The following is a 15,248-nucleotide window of genomic DNA, read 5'->3' on the forward strand; positions in this document are numbered from 1 at the left end:
ATGTTGATAACCTCAGGTGAAAGGGGGTTCAGGTGTGGATATTTTGGTGCTGTATGTTGATAACCTCAGGTGCATGGGGGTTTCCGGTGTGAATACTTTGGTGCTGTATGTTGATAACCTCAGGTGCATGGGGGTTTCCGGTGTGGATATTTTGGTGCTGTATGTTGATAACCTCAGGTGCATGGGGGTTTCCGGTGTGGATATTTCGGTGCTGTATTTTGATAACCTCAGGTGCATTGGAGTTCCGTTGTGGATATTTTGGTGCTCTATGTTGATAACCTGAGGCGCATTGGAGGTTTCAGGTGTGGATATTTCAGTGATGTATGTTGATAACCTCAGGTGAAAGGGGGTTCAGGTGTGGATATTTTGGTGCTGTATGTTGATAAACTCAGGTGCATGGGGGTTTCCAGTCTGAATACTTTGGTGCTGTATGTTGATAACCTCAGGTGCATGGGGGTTTCCGGTGTGGATATTTTGGTGCTGTATGTTTATAACCTCAGGTGCATGGGGGTTTCCGGTGTGAATACGTTGGTGCTGTATGTTGATAACCTCAGGTGCATGGCAGTTTCCGGTGTGAATACGTTGGTGCTGTATGTTGATAACCTCAGGTGCATGGCAGTTTCCGGTGTGAATACTTTGGTGCTGTATGTTGGTAACCTCAGGTGCATGGGGTTTTCCTGTGTGAATATTTTGGTGCTGTATGTTGATAACCTCAGGTGCATTGAAGTTCCGTTGTGGATATTTTGGTGCTCTATGTTGATAACCTGAGGCGCATTGGAGGTTTCAGGTGTGGATATTTCAGTGATGTATGTTGATAACCTCAGGTGAAAGGGGGTTCAGGTGTGAATATTTTGGTGCTGTATGTTGATAACCTCAGGTGCATGGGGGTTTCTGGTGTGAATACTTTGGTGCTGTATGCTGATAACCTCAGGTGCATGGGGGTTTCCGGTGTGGATATTTTGGTGCTGTATGTTGATAACCTCAGGTGCATGGGGGTTTCCGGTGTGAATACTTTGGTGCTGTATGTTGATATCCTCAGGTGCATGGGAGTTTCCGGTGTGAATACTTTAGTGCTGTATCTTGATAACCTCAGGTGCATGGGGTTTTCCTGTGTGAATATTTCGGTGCTGTATGTTGATAACCTCAGGTGCATTAGAGTTCCGTTGTGGATATTTTGGTGCTCTTTGTTGACAACCTGAGGCACATTGGAGGTTTCAGGTGTGGATATTTCAGTGATGTATGTTGATAACCTCAGGTGAAAGGGGGTTTCCGGTGTGGATATTTTGGTGCTGTATGTTGAAAACCTGAGGCGCTTGTGGGTTTCCGGTGTGGATATTTCAGTGATGTATGTTGATAACCTCAGGTGCATGGTGGTTTCCGGTGTGAATATTTTGGTGCTGTATGTTGGTAACCTCAGGTGCTGGGGAGTTTCCGGTGTGGATATTTCACTGATGTATGTTGATAACCTCAGGTGCATGGGGGTTATTGTTGTGGATATTTTGGTGCTGTATGTTGGTAACCTCAGGTGCATGGGGTTTTCCTGTGTGAATATTTCAGTGCTGTATGTTGATAACCTCAGGTGCATTGGAGTTCCGTTGTGGATATTTTGGTGCTCTATGTTAATAACCTGAGGCGCATTGGAGGTTTCAGGTGTGGATATTTCAGTGATGTATGTTGATAACCTCAGGTGAAAGTGGGTTCAGGTGTGGATATTTTGGTGCTGTATGTTGATAACCTCAGGTGCATGGGGGTTTCCGGTGTGAATACTTTGGTGCTGTATGTTGATAACCTCTGGTGCATGGGGGTTATTGTTGATATTTTGGTGCTGAATGTTGATAACCTCAGGTGCATGGGGATTTCCGGTGTGAATACTTTGGTGCTGTATGTTGATAACCTCAGGTGCATGGGAGTTTCCGGTGTGAATACTTTGGTGCTGTATCTTGATAACCTCAGGTGCATGGGGTTTTCCTGTGTGAATATTTCGGTGCTGTATGTTGATAACCTCAGGTGCATTGGAGTTCCGTTGTGGATATTTTGGTGCTCTGTGTTGATAACCTGAGGCGCATTGGAGGTTTCAGGTGTGGATATTTCAGTGATGTATGTTGATAATCTCAGGTGAAAGGAGGTTTCCGGTGTGGATATTTTGGTGCTTTATGTTGAAAACCTGAGGCGCTTGGGGGTTTCCGGTGAGGATATTTCAGTGATGTATGTTGATAACCTCAGGTGAATGGGGGTTTCCGGTGTAGATATTTTGGTGCTGTATGTTGATAACCTGAGGTGCATGGGAGTTTCTGGTAGTGATATTTCAGCGCTGTATGTTGATAACCTCAGGTGCATAGGGTTTTCCGGTGTGGATATTTCGGTGCTGTATGTTGATAACCTCAGGTGCATGGTGGTTTCCGGTGTGAATATTTTGGTGCTGTATGTTGGTAACCTCAGGTGCTGGGGGGTTTCCGGTGTGGATATTTCAGTGCTGTATGTTGATAACCTCAGGTGAATGGGGGTTATTGTTGTGGATATTTTGGTGCTGTATGTTGGTAACCTCAGGTGCATGGGTGTTATTGTTGAAGATATTTTGGCGCTGTATGTTGGTAACCTCAGGTGCATGGGGTTTTCCTGTGTGAATATTTCGGTGCTGTATGTTGATAACCTCAGGTGCTTTGGAGTTCCGTTGTGGATATCTTGGTGCTCTATGTTGATAACCTGAGGCGCATTGAAGGTTTCAGGTGTGGATATTTCAGTGATGTATGTTGATAACCTCAGGTGAAAGGGGGTTCAGGTGTGGATATTTTGGTGCTGTATGTTGATAACCTCAGGTGCATGGGGGTTTCCGGTGTGAATACTTTGGTGCTGTATGTTGATAACCTCAGGTGCATGGGGGTTTCCGGTGTGGATATTTTGGTGCTGTATGTTGATAACCTCAGGTGCATGGGGGTTTCCGGTGTGAATACTTTGGTGCTGTATGTTGATATCCTCAGGTGCATGGCAGAATCCGGTGTGAATACTTTGGTGCTGTATCTTGATAACCACAGGTGCATGGGGTTTTCCTGTGTGAATATTTCGGTGCTGTATGTTGATAACCTCAGGTGCATTGGAGTTCCGTTGTGGATATTTCGGTGCTCTTTGTTGACAACCTGAGGCACATTGGAGGTTTCAGGTGTGGATATTTCAGTGATGTATGTTGATAACCTCAAGTGAAAGGGGGTTTCCGGTGTGGATATTTTGGTGCTGTATGTTGAAAACCTGAGGCGCTTGTGGGTTTCCGGTGTGGATATTTCAGTGATGTATGTTGATAACCTGAGGTGAATAGGGGTTTCCGGTGTGGATATTTCGGTGCTGTATGTTGATAACCTGAGGCGCATGGGAGTTTCTGGTAGTGATATTTCGGCGCTGTATGTTGATAACCTCAAGTGCATAGGGTTTTCCGGTGTGGATATTTCGGTGCTGTATGTTGATAACCTCAGGTGCATGGTGGTTTCCGGTGTGAATATTTTGGTGCTGTATGTTGGTAACCTCAGGTGCTGGGGGCTTTCCGGTGTGGATATTTCAGTGCTGTATGTTGATAACCTCAGGTGAATGGGGGTTATTGTTGTGGATATTTTTGTGCTGTATGTTGGTAACCTCAGGTGCATGGGATTTTCCTGTGTGAATATTTTGGTGCTGTATGTTGATAACCTCAGGTGCATTGGAGTTCCGTTGTGGATATTTTGGTGCTCTATGTTGATAACCTGAGGCGCATTGGAGGTTTCAGGTGTAGATATTTCAGTGATGTATGTTGATAACCTCAGGTGAAAGTGGGTTCAGGTGTGGATATTTTGGTGCTGTATGTTGATAACCTCAGGTGCATGGGGGTTTCCGGTGTGAATACTTTGGTGCTGTATGTTGATAACCTCTGGTGCATGGGGGTTATTGTTGATATTTTGGTGCTGAATGTTGATAACCTCAGGTGCATGGGGATTTCCGGTGTGAATACTTTGGTGCTGTATGTTGATAACCTCAGGTGCATGGGAGTTTCCGGTGTGAATACTTTGGTGCTGTATCTTGATAACCTCAGGTGCATGGGGTTTTCCTGTGTGAATATTTCGGTGCTGTATGTTGATAACCTCAGGTGCATTGGAGTTCCGTTGTGGATATTTTGGTGCTCTGTGTTGATAACCTGAGGCGCATTGGAGGTTTCAGGTGTGGATATTTCAGTGATGTATGTTGATAATCTCAGGTGAAAGGAGGTTTCTGGTGTGGATATTTTGGTGCTTTATGTTGAAAACCTGAGGCGCTTGGGGGTTTCCGGTGAGGATATTTCAGTGATGTATGTTGATAACCTCAGGTGAATGGGGGTTTCCGGTGTAGATATTTTGGTGCTGTATGTTGATAACCTGAGGTGCATGGGAGTTTCTGGTAGTGATATTTCAGCGCTGTATGTTGATAACCTCAGGTGCATAGGGTTTTCCGGTGTGGATATTTCGGTGCTGTATGTTGATAACCTCAGGTGCATGGTGGTTTCCGGTGTGAATATTTTGGTGCTGTATGTTGGTAACCTCAGGTGCTGGGGGGTTTCCGGTGTGGATATTTCAGTGCTGTATGTTGATAACCTCAGGTGAATGGGGGTTATTGTTGTGGATATTTTGGTGCTGTATGTTGGTAACCTCAGGTGCATGGGTGTTATTGTTGAAGATATTTTGGCGCTGTATGTTGGTAACCTCAGGTGCATGGGGTTTTCCTGTGTGAATATTTCGGTGCTGTATGTTGATAACCTCAGGTGCATTGGAGTTCCGTTGTGGATATTTTGGTGCTCTATGTTGATAACCTGAGGCGCATTGAAGGTTTCAGGTGTGGATATTTCAGTGATGTATGTTGATAACCTCAGGTGAAAGGGGGTTCAGGTGTGGATATTTTGGTGCTGTATGTTGATAACCTCAGGTGCATGGGGGTTTCCGGTGTGAATACTTTGGTGCTGTATGTTGATAACCTCAGGTGCATGGGGGTTTCCGGTGTGGATATTTTGGTGCTGTATGTTGATAACCTCAGGTGCATGGGGGTTTCCGGTGTGAATACTTTGGTGCTGTATGTTGATATCCTCAGGTGCATGGCAGAATCCGGTGTGAATACTTTGGTGCTGTATCTTGATAACCACAGGTGCATGGGGTTTTCCTGTGTGAATATTTCGGTGCTGTATGTTGATAACCTCAGGTGCATTGGAGTTCCGTTGTGGATATTTCGGTGCTCTTTGTTGACAACCTGAGGCACATTGGAGGTTTCAGGTGTGGATATTTCAGTGATGTATGTTGATAACCTCAAGTGAAAGGGGGTTTCCGGTGTGGATATTTTGGTGCTGTATGTTGAAAACCTGAGGCGCTTGTGGGTTTCCGGTGTGGATATTTCAGTGATGTATGTTGATAACCTGAGGTGAATAGGGGTTTCCGGTGTGGATATTTCGGTGCTGTATGTTGATAACCTGAGGCGCATGGGAGTTTCTGGTAGTGATATTTCGGCGCTGTATGTTGATAACCTCAGGTGCATAGGGTTTTCCGGTGTGGATATTTCGGTGCTGTATGTTGATAACCTCAGGTGCATGGTGGTTTCCGGTGTGAATATTTTGGTGCTGTATGTTGGTAACCTCAGGTGCTGGGGGGTTTCCAGTGTGGATATTTCAGTGCTGTATGTTGATAACCTCAGGTGAATGGGGGTTATTGTTGTGGATATTTTTGTGCTGTATGTTGGTAACCTCAGGTGCATGGGATTTTCCTGTGTGAATATTTCGGTGCTGTATGTTGATAACCTCAGGTGCATTGGAGTTCCGTTGTGGATATTTTGGTGCTCTATGTTGATAACCTGAGGCGCATTGGAGGTTTCAGGTGTAGATATTTCAGTGATGTATGTTGATAACCTCAGGTGAAAGGGGGTTTCCGGTGTGGATATTTTGGTGCTGTATGTTGAAAACCTGAGGCACTTGTGGGTTTCCGGTGTGGATATTTCAGTGATGTATGTTGATAACCTCAGGTGCATGGTGGTTTCCGGTGTGAATATTTTGGTGCTGTATGTTGGTAACCTCAGGTGCTGGGGGGTTTCCGGTGTGGATATTTCACTGATGTATGTTGATAACCTCAGGTGCATGGGGGTTATTGTTGTGGATATTTTGGTGCTGTATGTTGGTAACCTCAGGTGCATGGGGTTTTCCTGTGTGAATATTTCAGTGCTGTATGTTGATAACCTCAGGTGCATTGGAGTTCCGTTGTGGATATTTTGGTGCTCTATGTTGATAACCTGAGGCGCATTGGAGGTTTCAGGTGTGGATATTTCAGTGATGTATGTTGATAACCTCAGGTGAAAGTGGGTTCAGGTGTGGATATTTTGGTGCTGTATGTTGATAACCTCAGGTGCATGGGGGTTTCCGGTGTGAATACTTTGGTGCTGTATGTTGATAACCTCTGGTGCATGGGGGTTATTGTTGATATTTTGGTGCTGAATGTTGATAACCTCAGGTGCATGGGGATTTCCGGTGTGAATACTTTGGTGCTGTATGTTGATAACCTCAGGTGCATGGGAGTTTCCGGTGTGAATACTTTGGTGCTGTATCTTGATAACCTCAGGTGCATGGGGTTTTCCTGTGTGAATATTTCGGTGCTGTATGTTGATAACCTCAGGTGCATTGGAGTTCCGTTGTGGATATTTTGGTGCTCTGTGTTGATAACCTGAGGCGCATTGGAGGTTTCAGGTGTGGATATTTCAGTGATGTATGTTGATAATCTCAGGTGAAAGGAGGTTTCCTGTGTGGATATTTTGGTGCTTTATGTTGAAAACCTGAGGCGCTTGGGGGTTTCCGGTGAGGATATTTCAGTGATGTATGTTGATAACCTCAGGTGAATGCGGGTTTCCGGTGTAGATATTTTGGTGCTGTATGTTGATAACCTGAGGTGCATGGGAGTTTCTGGTAGTGATATTTCAGCGCTGTATGTTGATAACCTCAGGTGCATAGGGTTTTCCGGTGTGGATATTTCGGTGCTGTATGTTGATAACCTCAGGTGCATGGTGGTTTCCGGTGTGAATATTTTGGTGCTGTATGTTGGTAACCTCAGGTGCTGGGGGGTTTCCGGTGTGGATATTTCAGTGCTGTATGTTGATAACCTCAGGTGAATGGGGGTTATTGTTGTGGATATTTTGGTGCTGTATGTTGGTAACCTCAGGTGCATGGGTGTTATTGTTGAAGATATTTTGGCGCTGTATGTTGGTAACCTCAGGTGCATGGGGTTTTCCTGTGTGAATATTTCGGTGCTGTATGTTGATAACCTCAGGTGCATTGGAGTTCCGTTGTGGATATTTTGGTGCTCTATGTTGATAACCTGAGGCGCATTGAAGGTTTCAGGTGTGGATATTTCAGTGATGTATGTTGATAACCTCAGGTGAAAGGGGGTTCAGGTGTGGATATTTTGGTGCTGTATGTTGATAACCTCAGGTGCATGGGGGTTTCCGGTGTGAATACTTTGGTGCTGTATGTTGATAACCTCAGGTGCATGGGGGTTTCCGGTGTGGATATTTTGGTGCTGTATGTTGATAACCTCAGGTGCATGGGGGTTTCCGGTGTGAATACTTTGGTGCTGTATGTTGATATCCTCAGGTGCATGGCAGAATCCGGTGTGAATACTTTGGTGCTGTATCTTGATAACCACAGGTGCATGGGGTTTTCCTGTGCGAATATTTCGGTGCTGTATGTTGATAACCTCAGGTGCATTGGAGTTCCGTTGTGGATATTTCGGTGCTCTTTGTTGACAACCTGAGGCACATTGGAGGTTTCAGGTGTGGATATTTCAGTGATGTATGTTGATAACCTCAAGTGAAAGGGGGTTTCCGGTGTGGATATTTTGGTGCTGTATGTTGAAAACCTGAGGCGCTTGTGGGTTTCCGGTGTGGATATTTCAGTGATGTATGTTGATAACCTGAGGTGAATAGGGGTTTCCGGTGTGGATATTTCGGTGCTGTATGTTGATAACCTGAGGCGCATGGGAGTTTCTGGTAGTGATATTTCGGCGCTGTATGTTGATAACCTCAGGTGCATAGGGTTTTCCGGTGTGGATATTTCGGTGCTGTATGTTGATAACCTCAGGTGCATGGTGGTTTCCGGTGTGAATATTTTGGTGCTGTATGTTGGTAACCTCAGGTGCTGGGGGGTTTCCGGTGTGGATATTTCAGTGCTGTATGTTGATAACCTCAGGTGAATGGGGGTTATTGTTGTGGATATTTTTGTGCTGTATGTTGGTAACCTCAGGTGCATGGGATTTTCCTGTGTGAATATTTCGGTGCTGTATGTTGATAACCTCAGGTGCATTGGGGTTCCGTTGTGGATATTTTGGTGCTCTATGTTGATAACCTGAGGCGCATTGGAGGTTTCAGGTGTAGATATTTCAGTGATGTATGTTGATAACCTCAGGTGAAAGGGGGTTCAGGTGTAGATATTTTGGTGCTGTATGTTGATAACCTCAGGTGCATGGGAGTTTCCGGTGTGAATACTTTGGTGCTGTATGTTGATATCCTCAGGTGCATGGGAGTTTCCGGTGTGAATACTTTGGTGCTGTATCTTGATAACCTCAGGTGCATGGGGTTTTCCTGTGTGAATATTTCGGTGCTGTATGTTGATAACCTCAGGTGCATTAGAGTTCCGTTGTGGATATTTTGGTGCTCTTTGTTGACAACCTGAGGCACATTGGAGGTTTCAGGTGTGGATATTTCAGTGATGTATGTTGATAACCTCAGGTGAAAGGGGGTTTCCGGTGTGGATATTTTGGTGCTGTATGTTGAAAACCTGAGGCGCTTGTGGGTTTCCGGTGTGGATATTTCAGTGATGTATGTTGATAACCTCAGGTGCATGGTGGTTTCCGGTGTGAATATTTTGGTGCTGTATGTTGGTAACCTCAGGTGCTGGGGGGTTTCCGGTGTGGATATTTCACTGATGTATGTTGATAACCTCAGGTGCATGGGGGTTATTGTTGTGGATATTTTGGTGCTGTATGTTGGTAACCTCAGGTGCATGGGGTTTTCCTGTGTGAATTTTTCAGTGCTGTATGTTGATAACCTCAGGTGCATTGGAGTTCCGTTGTGGATATTTTGGTGCTCTATGTTGATAACCTGAGGCGCATTGGAGGTTTCAGGTGTGGATATTTCAGTGATGTATGTTGATAACCTCAGGTGAAAGTGGGTTCAGGTGTGGATATTTTGGTGCTGTATGTTGATAACCTCAGGTGCATGGGGGTTTCCGGTGTGAATACTTTGGTGCTGTATGTTGATAACCTCTGGTGCATGGGGGTTATTGTTGATATTTTGGTGCTGAATGTTGATAACCTCAGGTGCATGGGGATTTCCGGTGTGAATACTTTGGTGCTGTATGTTGATAGCCTCAGGTGCATGGGAGTTTCCGGTGTGAATACTTTGGTGCTGTATCTTGATAACCTCAGGTGCATGGGGTTTTCCTGTGTGAATATTTCGGTGCTGTATGTTGATAACCTCAGGTGCATTGGAGTTCCGTTGTGGATATTTTGGTGCTCTGTGTTGATAACCTGAGGCGCATTGGAGGTTTCAGGTTTGGATATTTCAGTGATGTATGTTGATAATCTCAGGTGAAAGGAGGTTTCCGGTGTGGATATTTTGGTGCTTTATGTTGAAAACCTGAGGCGCTTGGGGGTTTCCGGTGAGGATATTTCAGTGATGTATGTTGATAACCTCAGGTGAATGGGGGTTTCCGGTGTAGATATTTTGGTGCTGTATGTTGATAACCTGAGGTGCATGGGAGTTTCTGGTAGTGATATTTCAGCGCTGTATGTTGATAACCTCAGGTGAATGGGGGTTATTGTTGTGGATATTTTGGTGCTGTATGTTGGTAACCTCAGGTGCATGGGTGTTATTGTTGAAGATATTTTGGCGCTGTATGTTGGTAACCTCAGGTGCATGGGGTTTTCCTGTGTGAATATTTCGGTGCTGTATGTTGATAACCTCAGGTGCATTGGAGTTCCGTTGTGGATATTTTGGTGCTCTATGTTGATAACCTGAGGCGCATTGAAGGTTTCAGGTGTGGATATTTCAGTGATGTATGTTGATAACCTCAGGTGAAAGGGGGTTCAGGTGTGGATATTTTGGTGCTGTATGTTGATAACCTCAGGTGCATGGGGGTTTCCGGTGTGAATACTTTGGTGCTGTATGTTGATAACCTCAGGTGCATGGGGGTTTCCGGTGTGGATATTTTGGTGCTGTATGTTGATAACCTCAGGTGCATGGGGGTTTCCGGTGTGAATACTTTGGTGCTGTATGTTGATATCCTCAGGTGCATGGCAGAATCCGGTGTGAATACTTTGGTGCTGTATCTTGATAACCACAGGTGCATGGGGTTTTCCTGTGTGAATATTTCGGTGCTGTATGTTGATAACCTCAAGTGAAAGGGGGTTTCCGGTGTGGATATTTTGGTGCTGTATGTTGAAAACCTGAGGCGCTTGTGGGTTTCCGGTGTGGATATTTCAGTGATGTATGTTGATAACCTGAGGTGAATAGGGGTTTCCGGTGTGGATATTTCGGTGCTGTATGTTGATAACCTGAGGCGCATGGGAGTTTCTGGTAGTGATATTTCGGCGCTGTATGTTGATAACCTCAGGTGCATAGGGTTTTCCGGTGTGGATATTTCGGTGCTGTATGTTGATAACCTCAGGTGCATGGTGGTTTCCGGTGTGAATATTTTGGTGCTGTATGTTGGTAACCTCAGGTGCTGGGGGGTTTCCGGTGTGGATATTTCAGTGCTGTATGTTGATAACCTCAGGTGAATGGGGGTTATTGTTGTGTATATTTTTGTGCTGTATGTTGGTAACCTCAGGTGCATGGGATTTTCCTGTGTGAATATTTCGGTGCTGTATGTTGATAACCTCAGGTGCATTGGAGTTCCGTTGTGGATATTTTGGTGCTCTATGTTGATAACCTGAGGCGCATTGGAGGTTTCAGGTGTAGATATTTCAGTGATGTATGTTGATAACCTCAGGTGAAAGGGGGTTCAGGTGTAGATATTTTGGTGCTGTATGTTGATAACCTCAGGTGCATGGGGGTTTCCGGTGTGAATACTTTGGTGCTGTATGTTGATAACCTCAGGTGCATGGGGGTTTCCGGTGTGGATATTTTGGTGCTGTATGTTGATAACCTCAGGTGCATGGGGGTTTCCGGTGTGGATATTTCGGTGCTGTATGTTGATAAACTCAGGTGCATTGGAGTTCCATTGTGGATATTTTGGTGCTCTATGTTGATAACCTGAGGCGCATTGGAGGTTTCAGGTGTGGATATTTCAGTGATGTATGTTGATAACCTCAGGTGAAAAGGGGTTCAGGTGTGGATATTTTGGTGCTGTATGTTGATAAACTCAGGTGCATGGGGGCTTCCGGTGTGAATACTTTGGTGCTGTATGTTGATAACCTCAGGTGCATGGGGGTTTCCGGTGTTGATATTTTGGTGCTGTATGTTTATAACCTCAGGTGCATGGGGGTTTCCGGTGTGAATACGTTGGTGCTGTATGTTGATAACCTCAGGTGCATGGCAGTTTCCGGTGTGAATACTTTGGTGCTGTATGTTGGTAACCTCAGGTGCATGGGGTTTTCCTGTGTGAATATTTTGGTGCTGTATGTTGATAACCTCAGGTGCATTGAAGTTCCGTTGTGGATATTTTGGTGCTCTATGTTGATAACCTGAGGCGCATTGGAGGTTTCAGGTGTGGATATTTCAGTGATGTATGTTGATAACCTCAGGTGAAAGGGGGTTCAGGTGTGAATATTTTGGTGCTGTATGTTGATAACCTCAGGTGCATGGGGGTTTCCGGTGTGAATACTTTGGTGCTGTATGCTGATAACCTCAGGTGCATGGGGGTTTCCGGTGTGGATATTTTGGTGCTGTATGTTGAAAACCTGAGGCGCTTGTGGGTTTCCGGTGTGGATATTTCAGTGATCTATGTTGATAACCTCAGGTGCATGGTGGTTTACGGTGTAAATATTTTGGTGCTGTATGTTGGTAACCTCAGGTGCTGGGGGGTTTCCGGTGTGGATATTTCACTGATGTATGTTGATAACCTCAGGTGCATGGGGGTTATTGTTGTGGATATTTTGGTGCTGTATGTTGGTAACCTCAGGTGCATGGGGTTTTCCTGTGTGAATATTTCAGTGCTGTATGTTGATAACCTCAGGTGCATTGGAGTTCCGTTGTGGATATTTTGGTGCTCTATGTTGATAACCTGAGGCGCATTGGAGGTTTCAGGTGTGGATATTTCAGTGATGTATGTTGATAACCTCAGGTGAAAGTGGGTTCAGGTGTGGATATTTTGGTGCTGTATGTTGATAACCTCAGGTGCATGGGGGTTTCCGGTGTGAATACTTTGGTGCTGTATGTTGATAACCTCTGGTGCATGGGGGTTATTGTTGATATTTTGGTGCTGAATGTTGATAACCTCAGGTGCATGGGGGTTTCCGGTGTGGATATTTCGGTGCTGTATGTTGATAACCTCAGGTGCATTGGAGTTCCGTTGTCGATATTTTGGTGCTCTATGTTGATAACCTGAGGCGTATTGGAGGTTTCAGGTGTGGATATTTCAGTGATGTATGTTGATAACCTCAGGTGAAAGGGGGTTTCCGGTGTGGATATTTTGGTGCTGTATGTTGAAAACCTGAGGCGCTTGTGGGTTTCCGGTGTGGATATTTCAGTGATGTATGTTGATAACCTCAGGTGCATGGTGGTTTCCGGTGTGAATATTTTGGTGCTGTATGTTGGTAACCTCAGGTGCTGGGGGGTTTCCGGTGTGGATATTTCACTGATGTATGTTGATAACCTCAGGTGCATGGGGGTTATTGTTGTGGATATTTTGGTGCTGTATGTTGGTAACCTCAGGTGCATGGGGTTTTCCTGTGTGAATATTTCAGTGCTGTATGTTGATAACCTCAGGTGCATTGGAGTTCCGTTGTGGATATTTTGGTGCTCTATGTTGATAACCTGAGGCGCATTGGAGGTTTCAGGTGTGGATATTTCAGTGATGTATGTTGATAACCTCAGGTGAAAGTGGGTTCAGGTGTGGATATTTTGGTGCTGTATGTTGATAACCTCAGGTGCATGGGGGTTTCCGGTGTGAATACTTTGGTGCTGTATGTTGATAACCTCTGATGCATGGGGGTTATTGTTGATATTTTGGTGCTGAATGTTGATAACCTCAGGTGCATGGGGATTTCCGGTGTGAATACTTTGGTGCTGTATCTTGATAACCTCAGGTGCATGGGGTTTTCCTGTGTGAATATTTCGGTGCTGTATGTTGATAACCTCAGGTGCATTGGAGTTCCGTTGTGGATATTTTGGTGCTCTGTGTTGATAACCTGAGGCGCATTGGAGGTTTCAGGTGTGGATATTTCAGTGATGTATGTTGATAACCTCAGGTGAAAGGAGGTTTCCGGTGTGGATATTTTGGTGCTTTATGTTGAAAACCTGAGGCGCTTGGGGGTTTCCGGTGAGGATATTTCACTGATGTATGTTGATAACCTCAGGTGAATGGGGGTTTCCGGTGTAGATATTTTGGTGCTGTATGTTGATAACCTGAGGTGCATGGGGTTTTCCGGTGTGGATATTTCGGTGCTGTATGTTGATAACCTCAGGTGCATGGTGGTTTCCGGTGTGAATATTTTGGTGCTGTATGTTGGTAACCTCAGGTGCTGGGGGGTTTCCGGTGTGGATATTTCAGTGCTGTATGTTGATAACCTCAGGTGAATGGGGGTTATTGTTGTGGATATTTTGGTGCTGTATGTTGGTAACCTCAGGTGCATGGGTGTTATTGTTGAAGATATTTTGGCGCTGTATGTTGGTAACCTCAGGTGCATGGGGTTTTCCTGTGTGAATATTTCGGTGCTGTATGTTGATAACCTCAGGTGCATTGGAGTTCCGTTGTGGATATTTTGGTGCTCTATGTTGATAACCTGAGGCGCATTGGAGGTTTCAGGTGTGGATATTTCAGTGATGTATGTTGATAACCTCAGGTGAAAGGGGGTTCAGGTGTGGATATTTTGGTGCTGTATGTTGATAACCTCAGGTGCATGGGGGTTTCCGGTGTGAATACTTTGGTGCTGTATGTTGATAACCTCAGGTGCATGGGGGTTTCCGGTGTGGATATTTTGGTGCTGTATGTTGATAACCTCAGGTGCATGGGGGTTTCCGGTGTGAATACTTTGGTGCTGTATGTTGATATCCTCAGGTGCATGGCAGAATCCGGTGTGAATACTTTGGTGCTGTATCTTGATAACCTCAGGTGCATGGGGTTTTCCTGTGTGAATATTTCGGTGCTGTATGTTGATAACCTCAGGTGCATTCGAGTTCCGTTGTGGATATTTTGGTGCTCTTTGTTGACAACCTGAGGCACATTGGAGGTTTCAGGTGTGGATATTTCAGTGATGTATGTTGATAACCTCAAGTGAAAGGGGTTTTCCGGTGTGGATATTTTGGTGCTTTATGTTGAAAACCTGAGGCGCTTAGGGGTTTCCGGTGAGGATATTTCAGTGATCTATGTTGATAACCTCAGGTGAATGGGGGTTTCCGGTGTAGATATTTTGGTGCTGTATGTTGATAACCTGAGGCGCATGGGAGTTTCTGGTAGTGATATTTCAGCGCTTTATGTTGATAACCTCAGGTGCATAGGGTTTTCCGGTGTGGATATTTCGGTGCTGTATGTTGATAACCTCAGGTGCATGGTGGTTTCCGGTGTGAATATTTTGATGCTGTATGTTGGTAACCTCAGGTGCTGGGGGGTTTCCGGTGTGGATATTTCAGTGCTGTATGTTGATAACCTCAGGTGAATGGGGGTTATTGTTGTGGATATGTTTGTGCTGTATGTTGGTAACCTCAGGTGCATGGGGTTTTCCTGTGTGAATATTTCGGTGCTGTATGTTGATAACCTCAGGTGCATTGGAGTTCCGTTGTGGATATTTTGGTGCTCTATGTTGATAACCTGAGGCGCATTGGAGGTTTCAGGTGTAGATATTTCAGTGATGTATGTTGATAACCTCAGGTGAAAGGGGGTTCAGGTGTGAATATTTTGGTGCTGTATGTTGATAACCTCAGGTGCATGGGGGTTTCCGGTGTGAATACTTTGGTGCTGTATGCTGATAACCTCAGGTGCATGGGGGTTTCCGGTGTGGATATTTTGGTGCTGTATGTTGAAAACCTGAGGCGCTTGTCGGTTTCCGGTGTGGATATTTCAGTGATCTATG

The sequence above is a fragment of the Ambystoma mexicanum genome, chromosome 8 (genome assembly GCF_040938575.1).
Source record: "Ambystoma mexicanum isolate Mex_15411 chromosome 8, UKY_AmexF1_1, whole genome shotgun sequence".
Classification (NCBI taxonomy): domain Eukaryota; kingdom Metazoa; phylum Chordata; class Amphibia; order Caudata; family Ambystomatidae; genus Ambystoma; species Ambystoma mexicanum.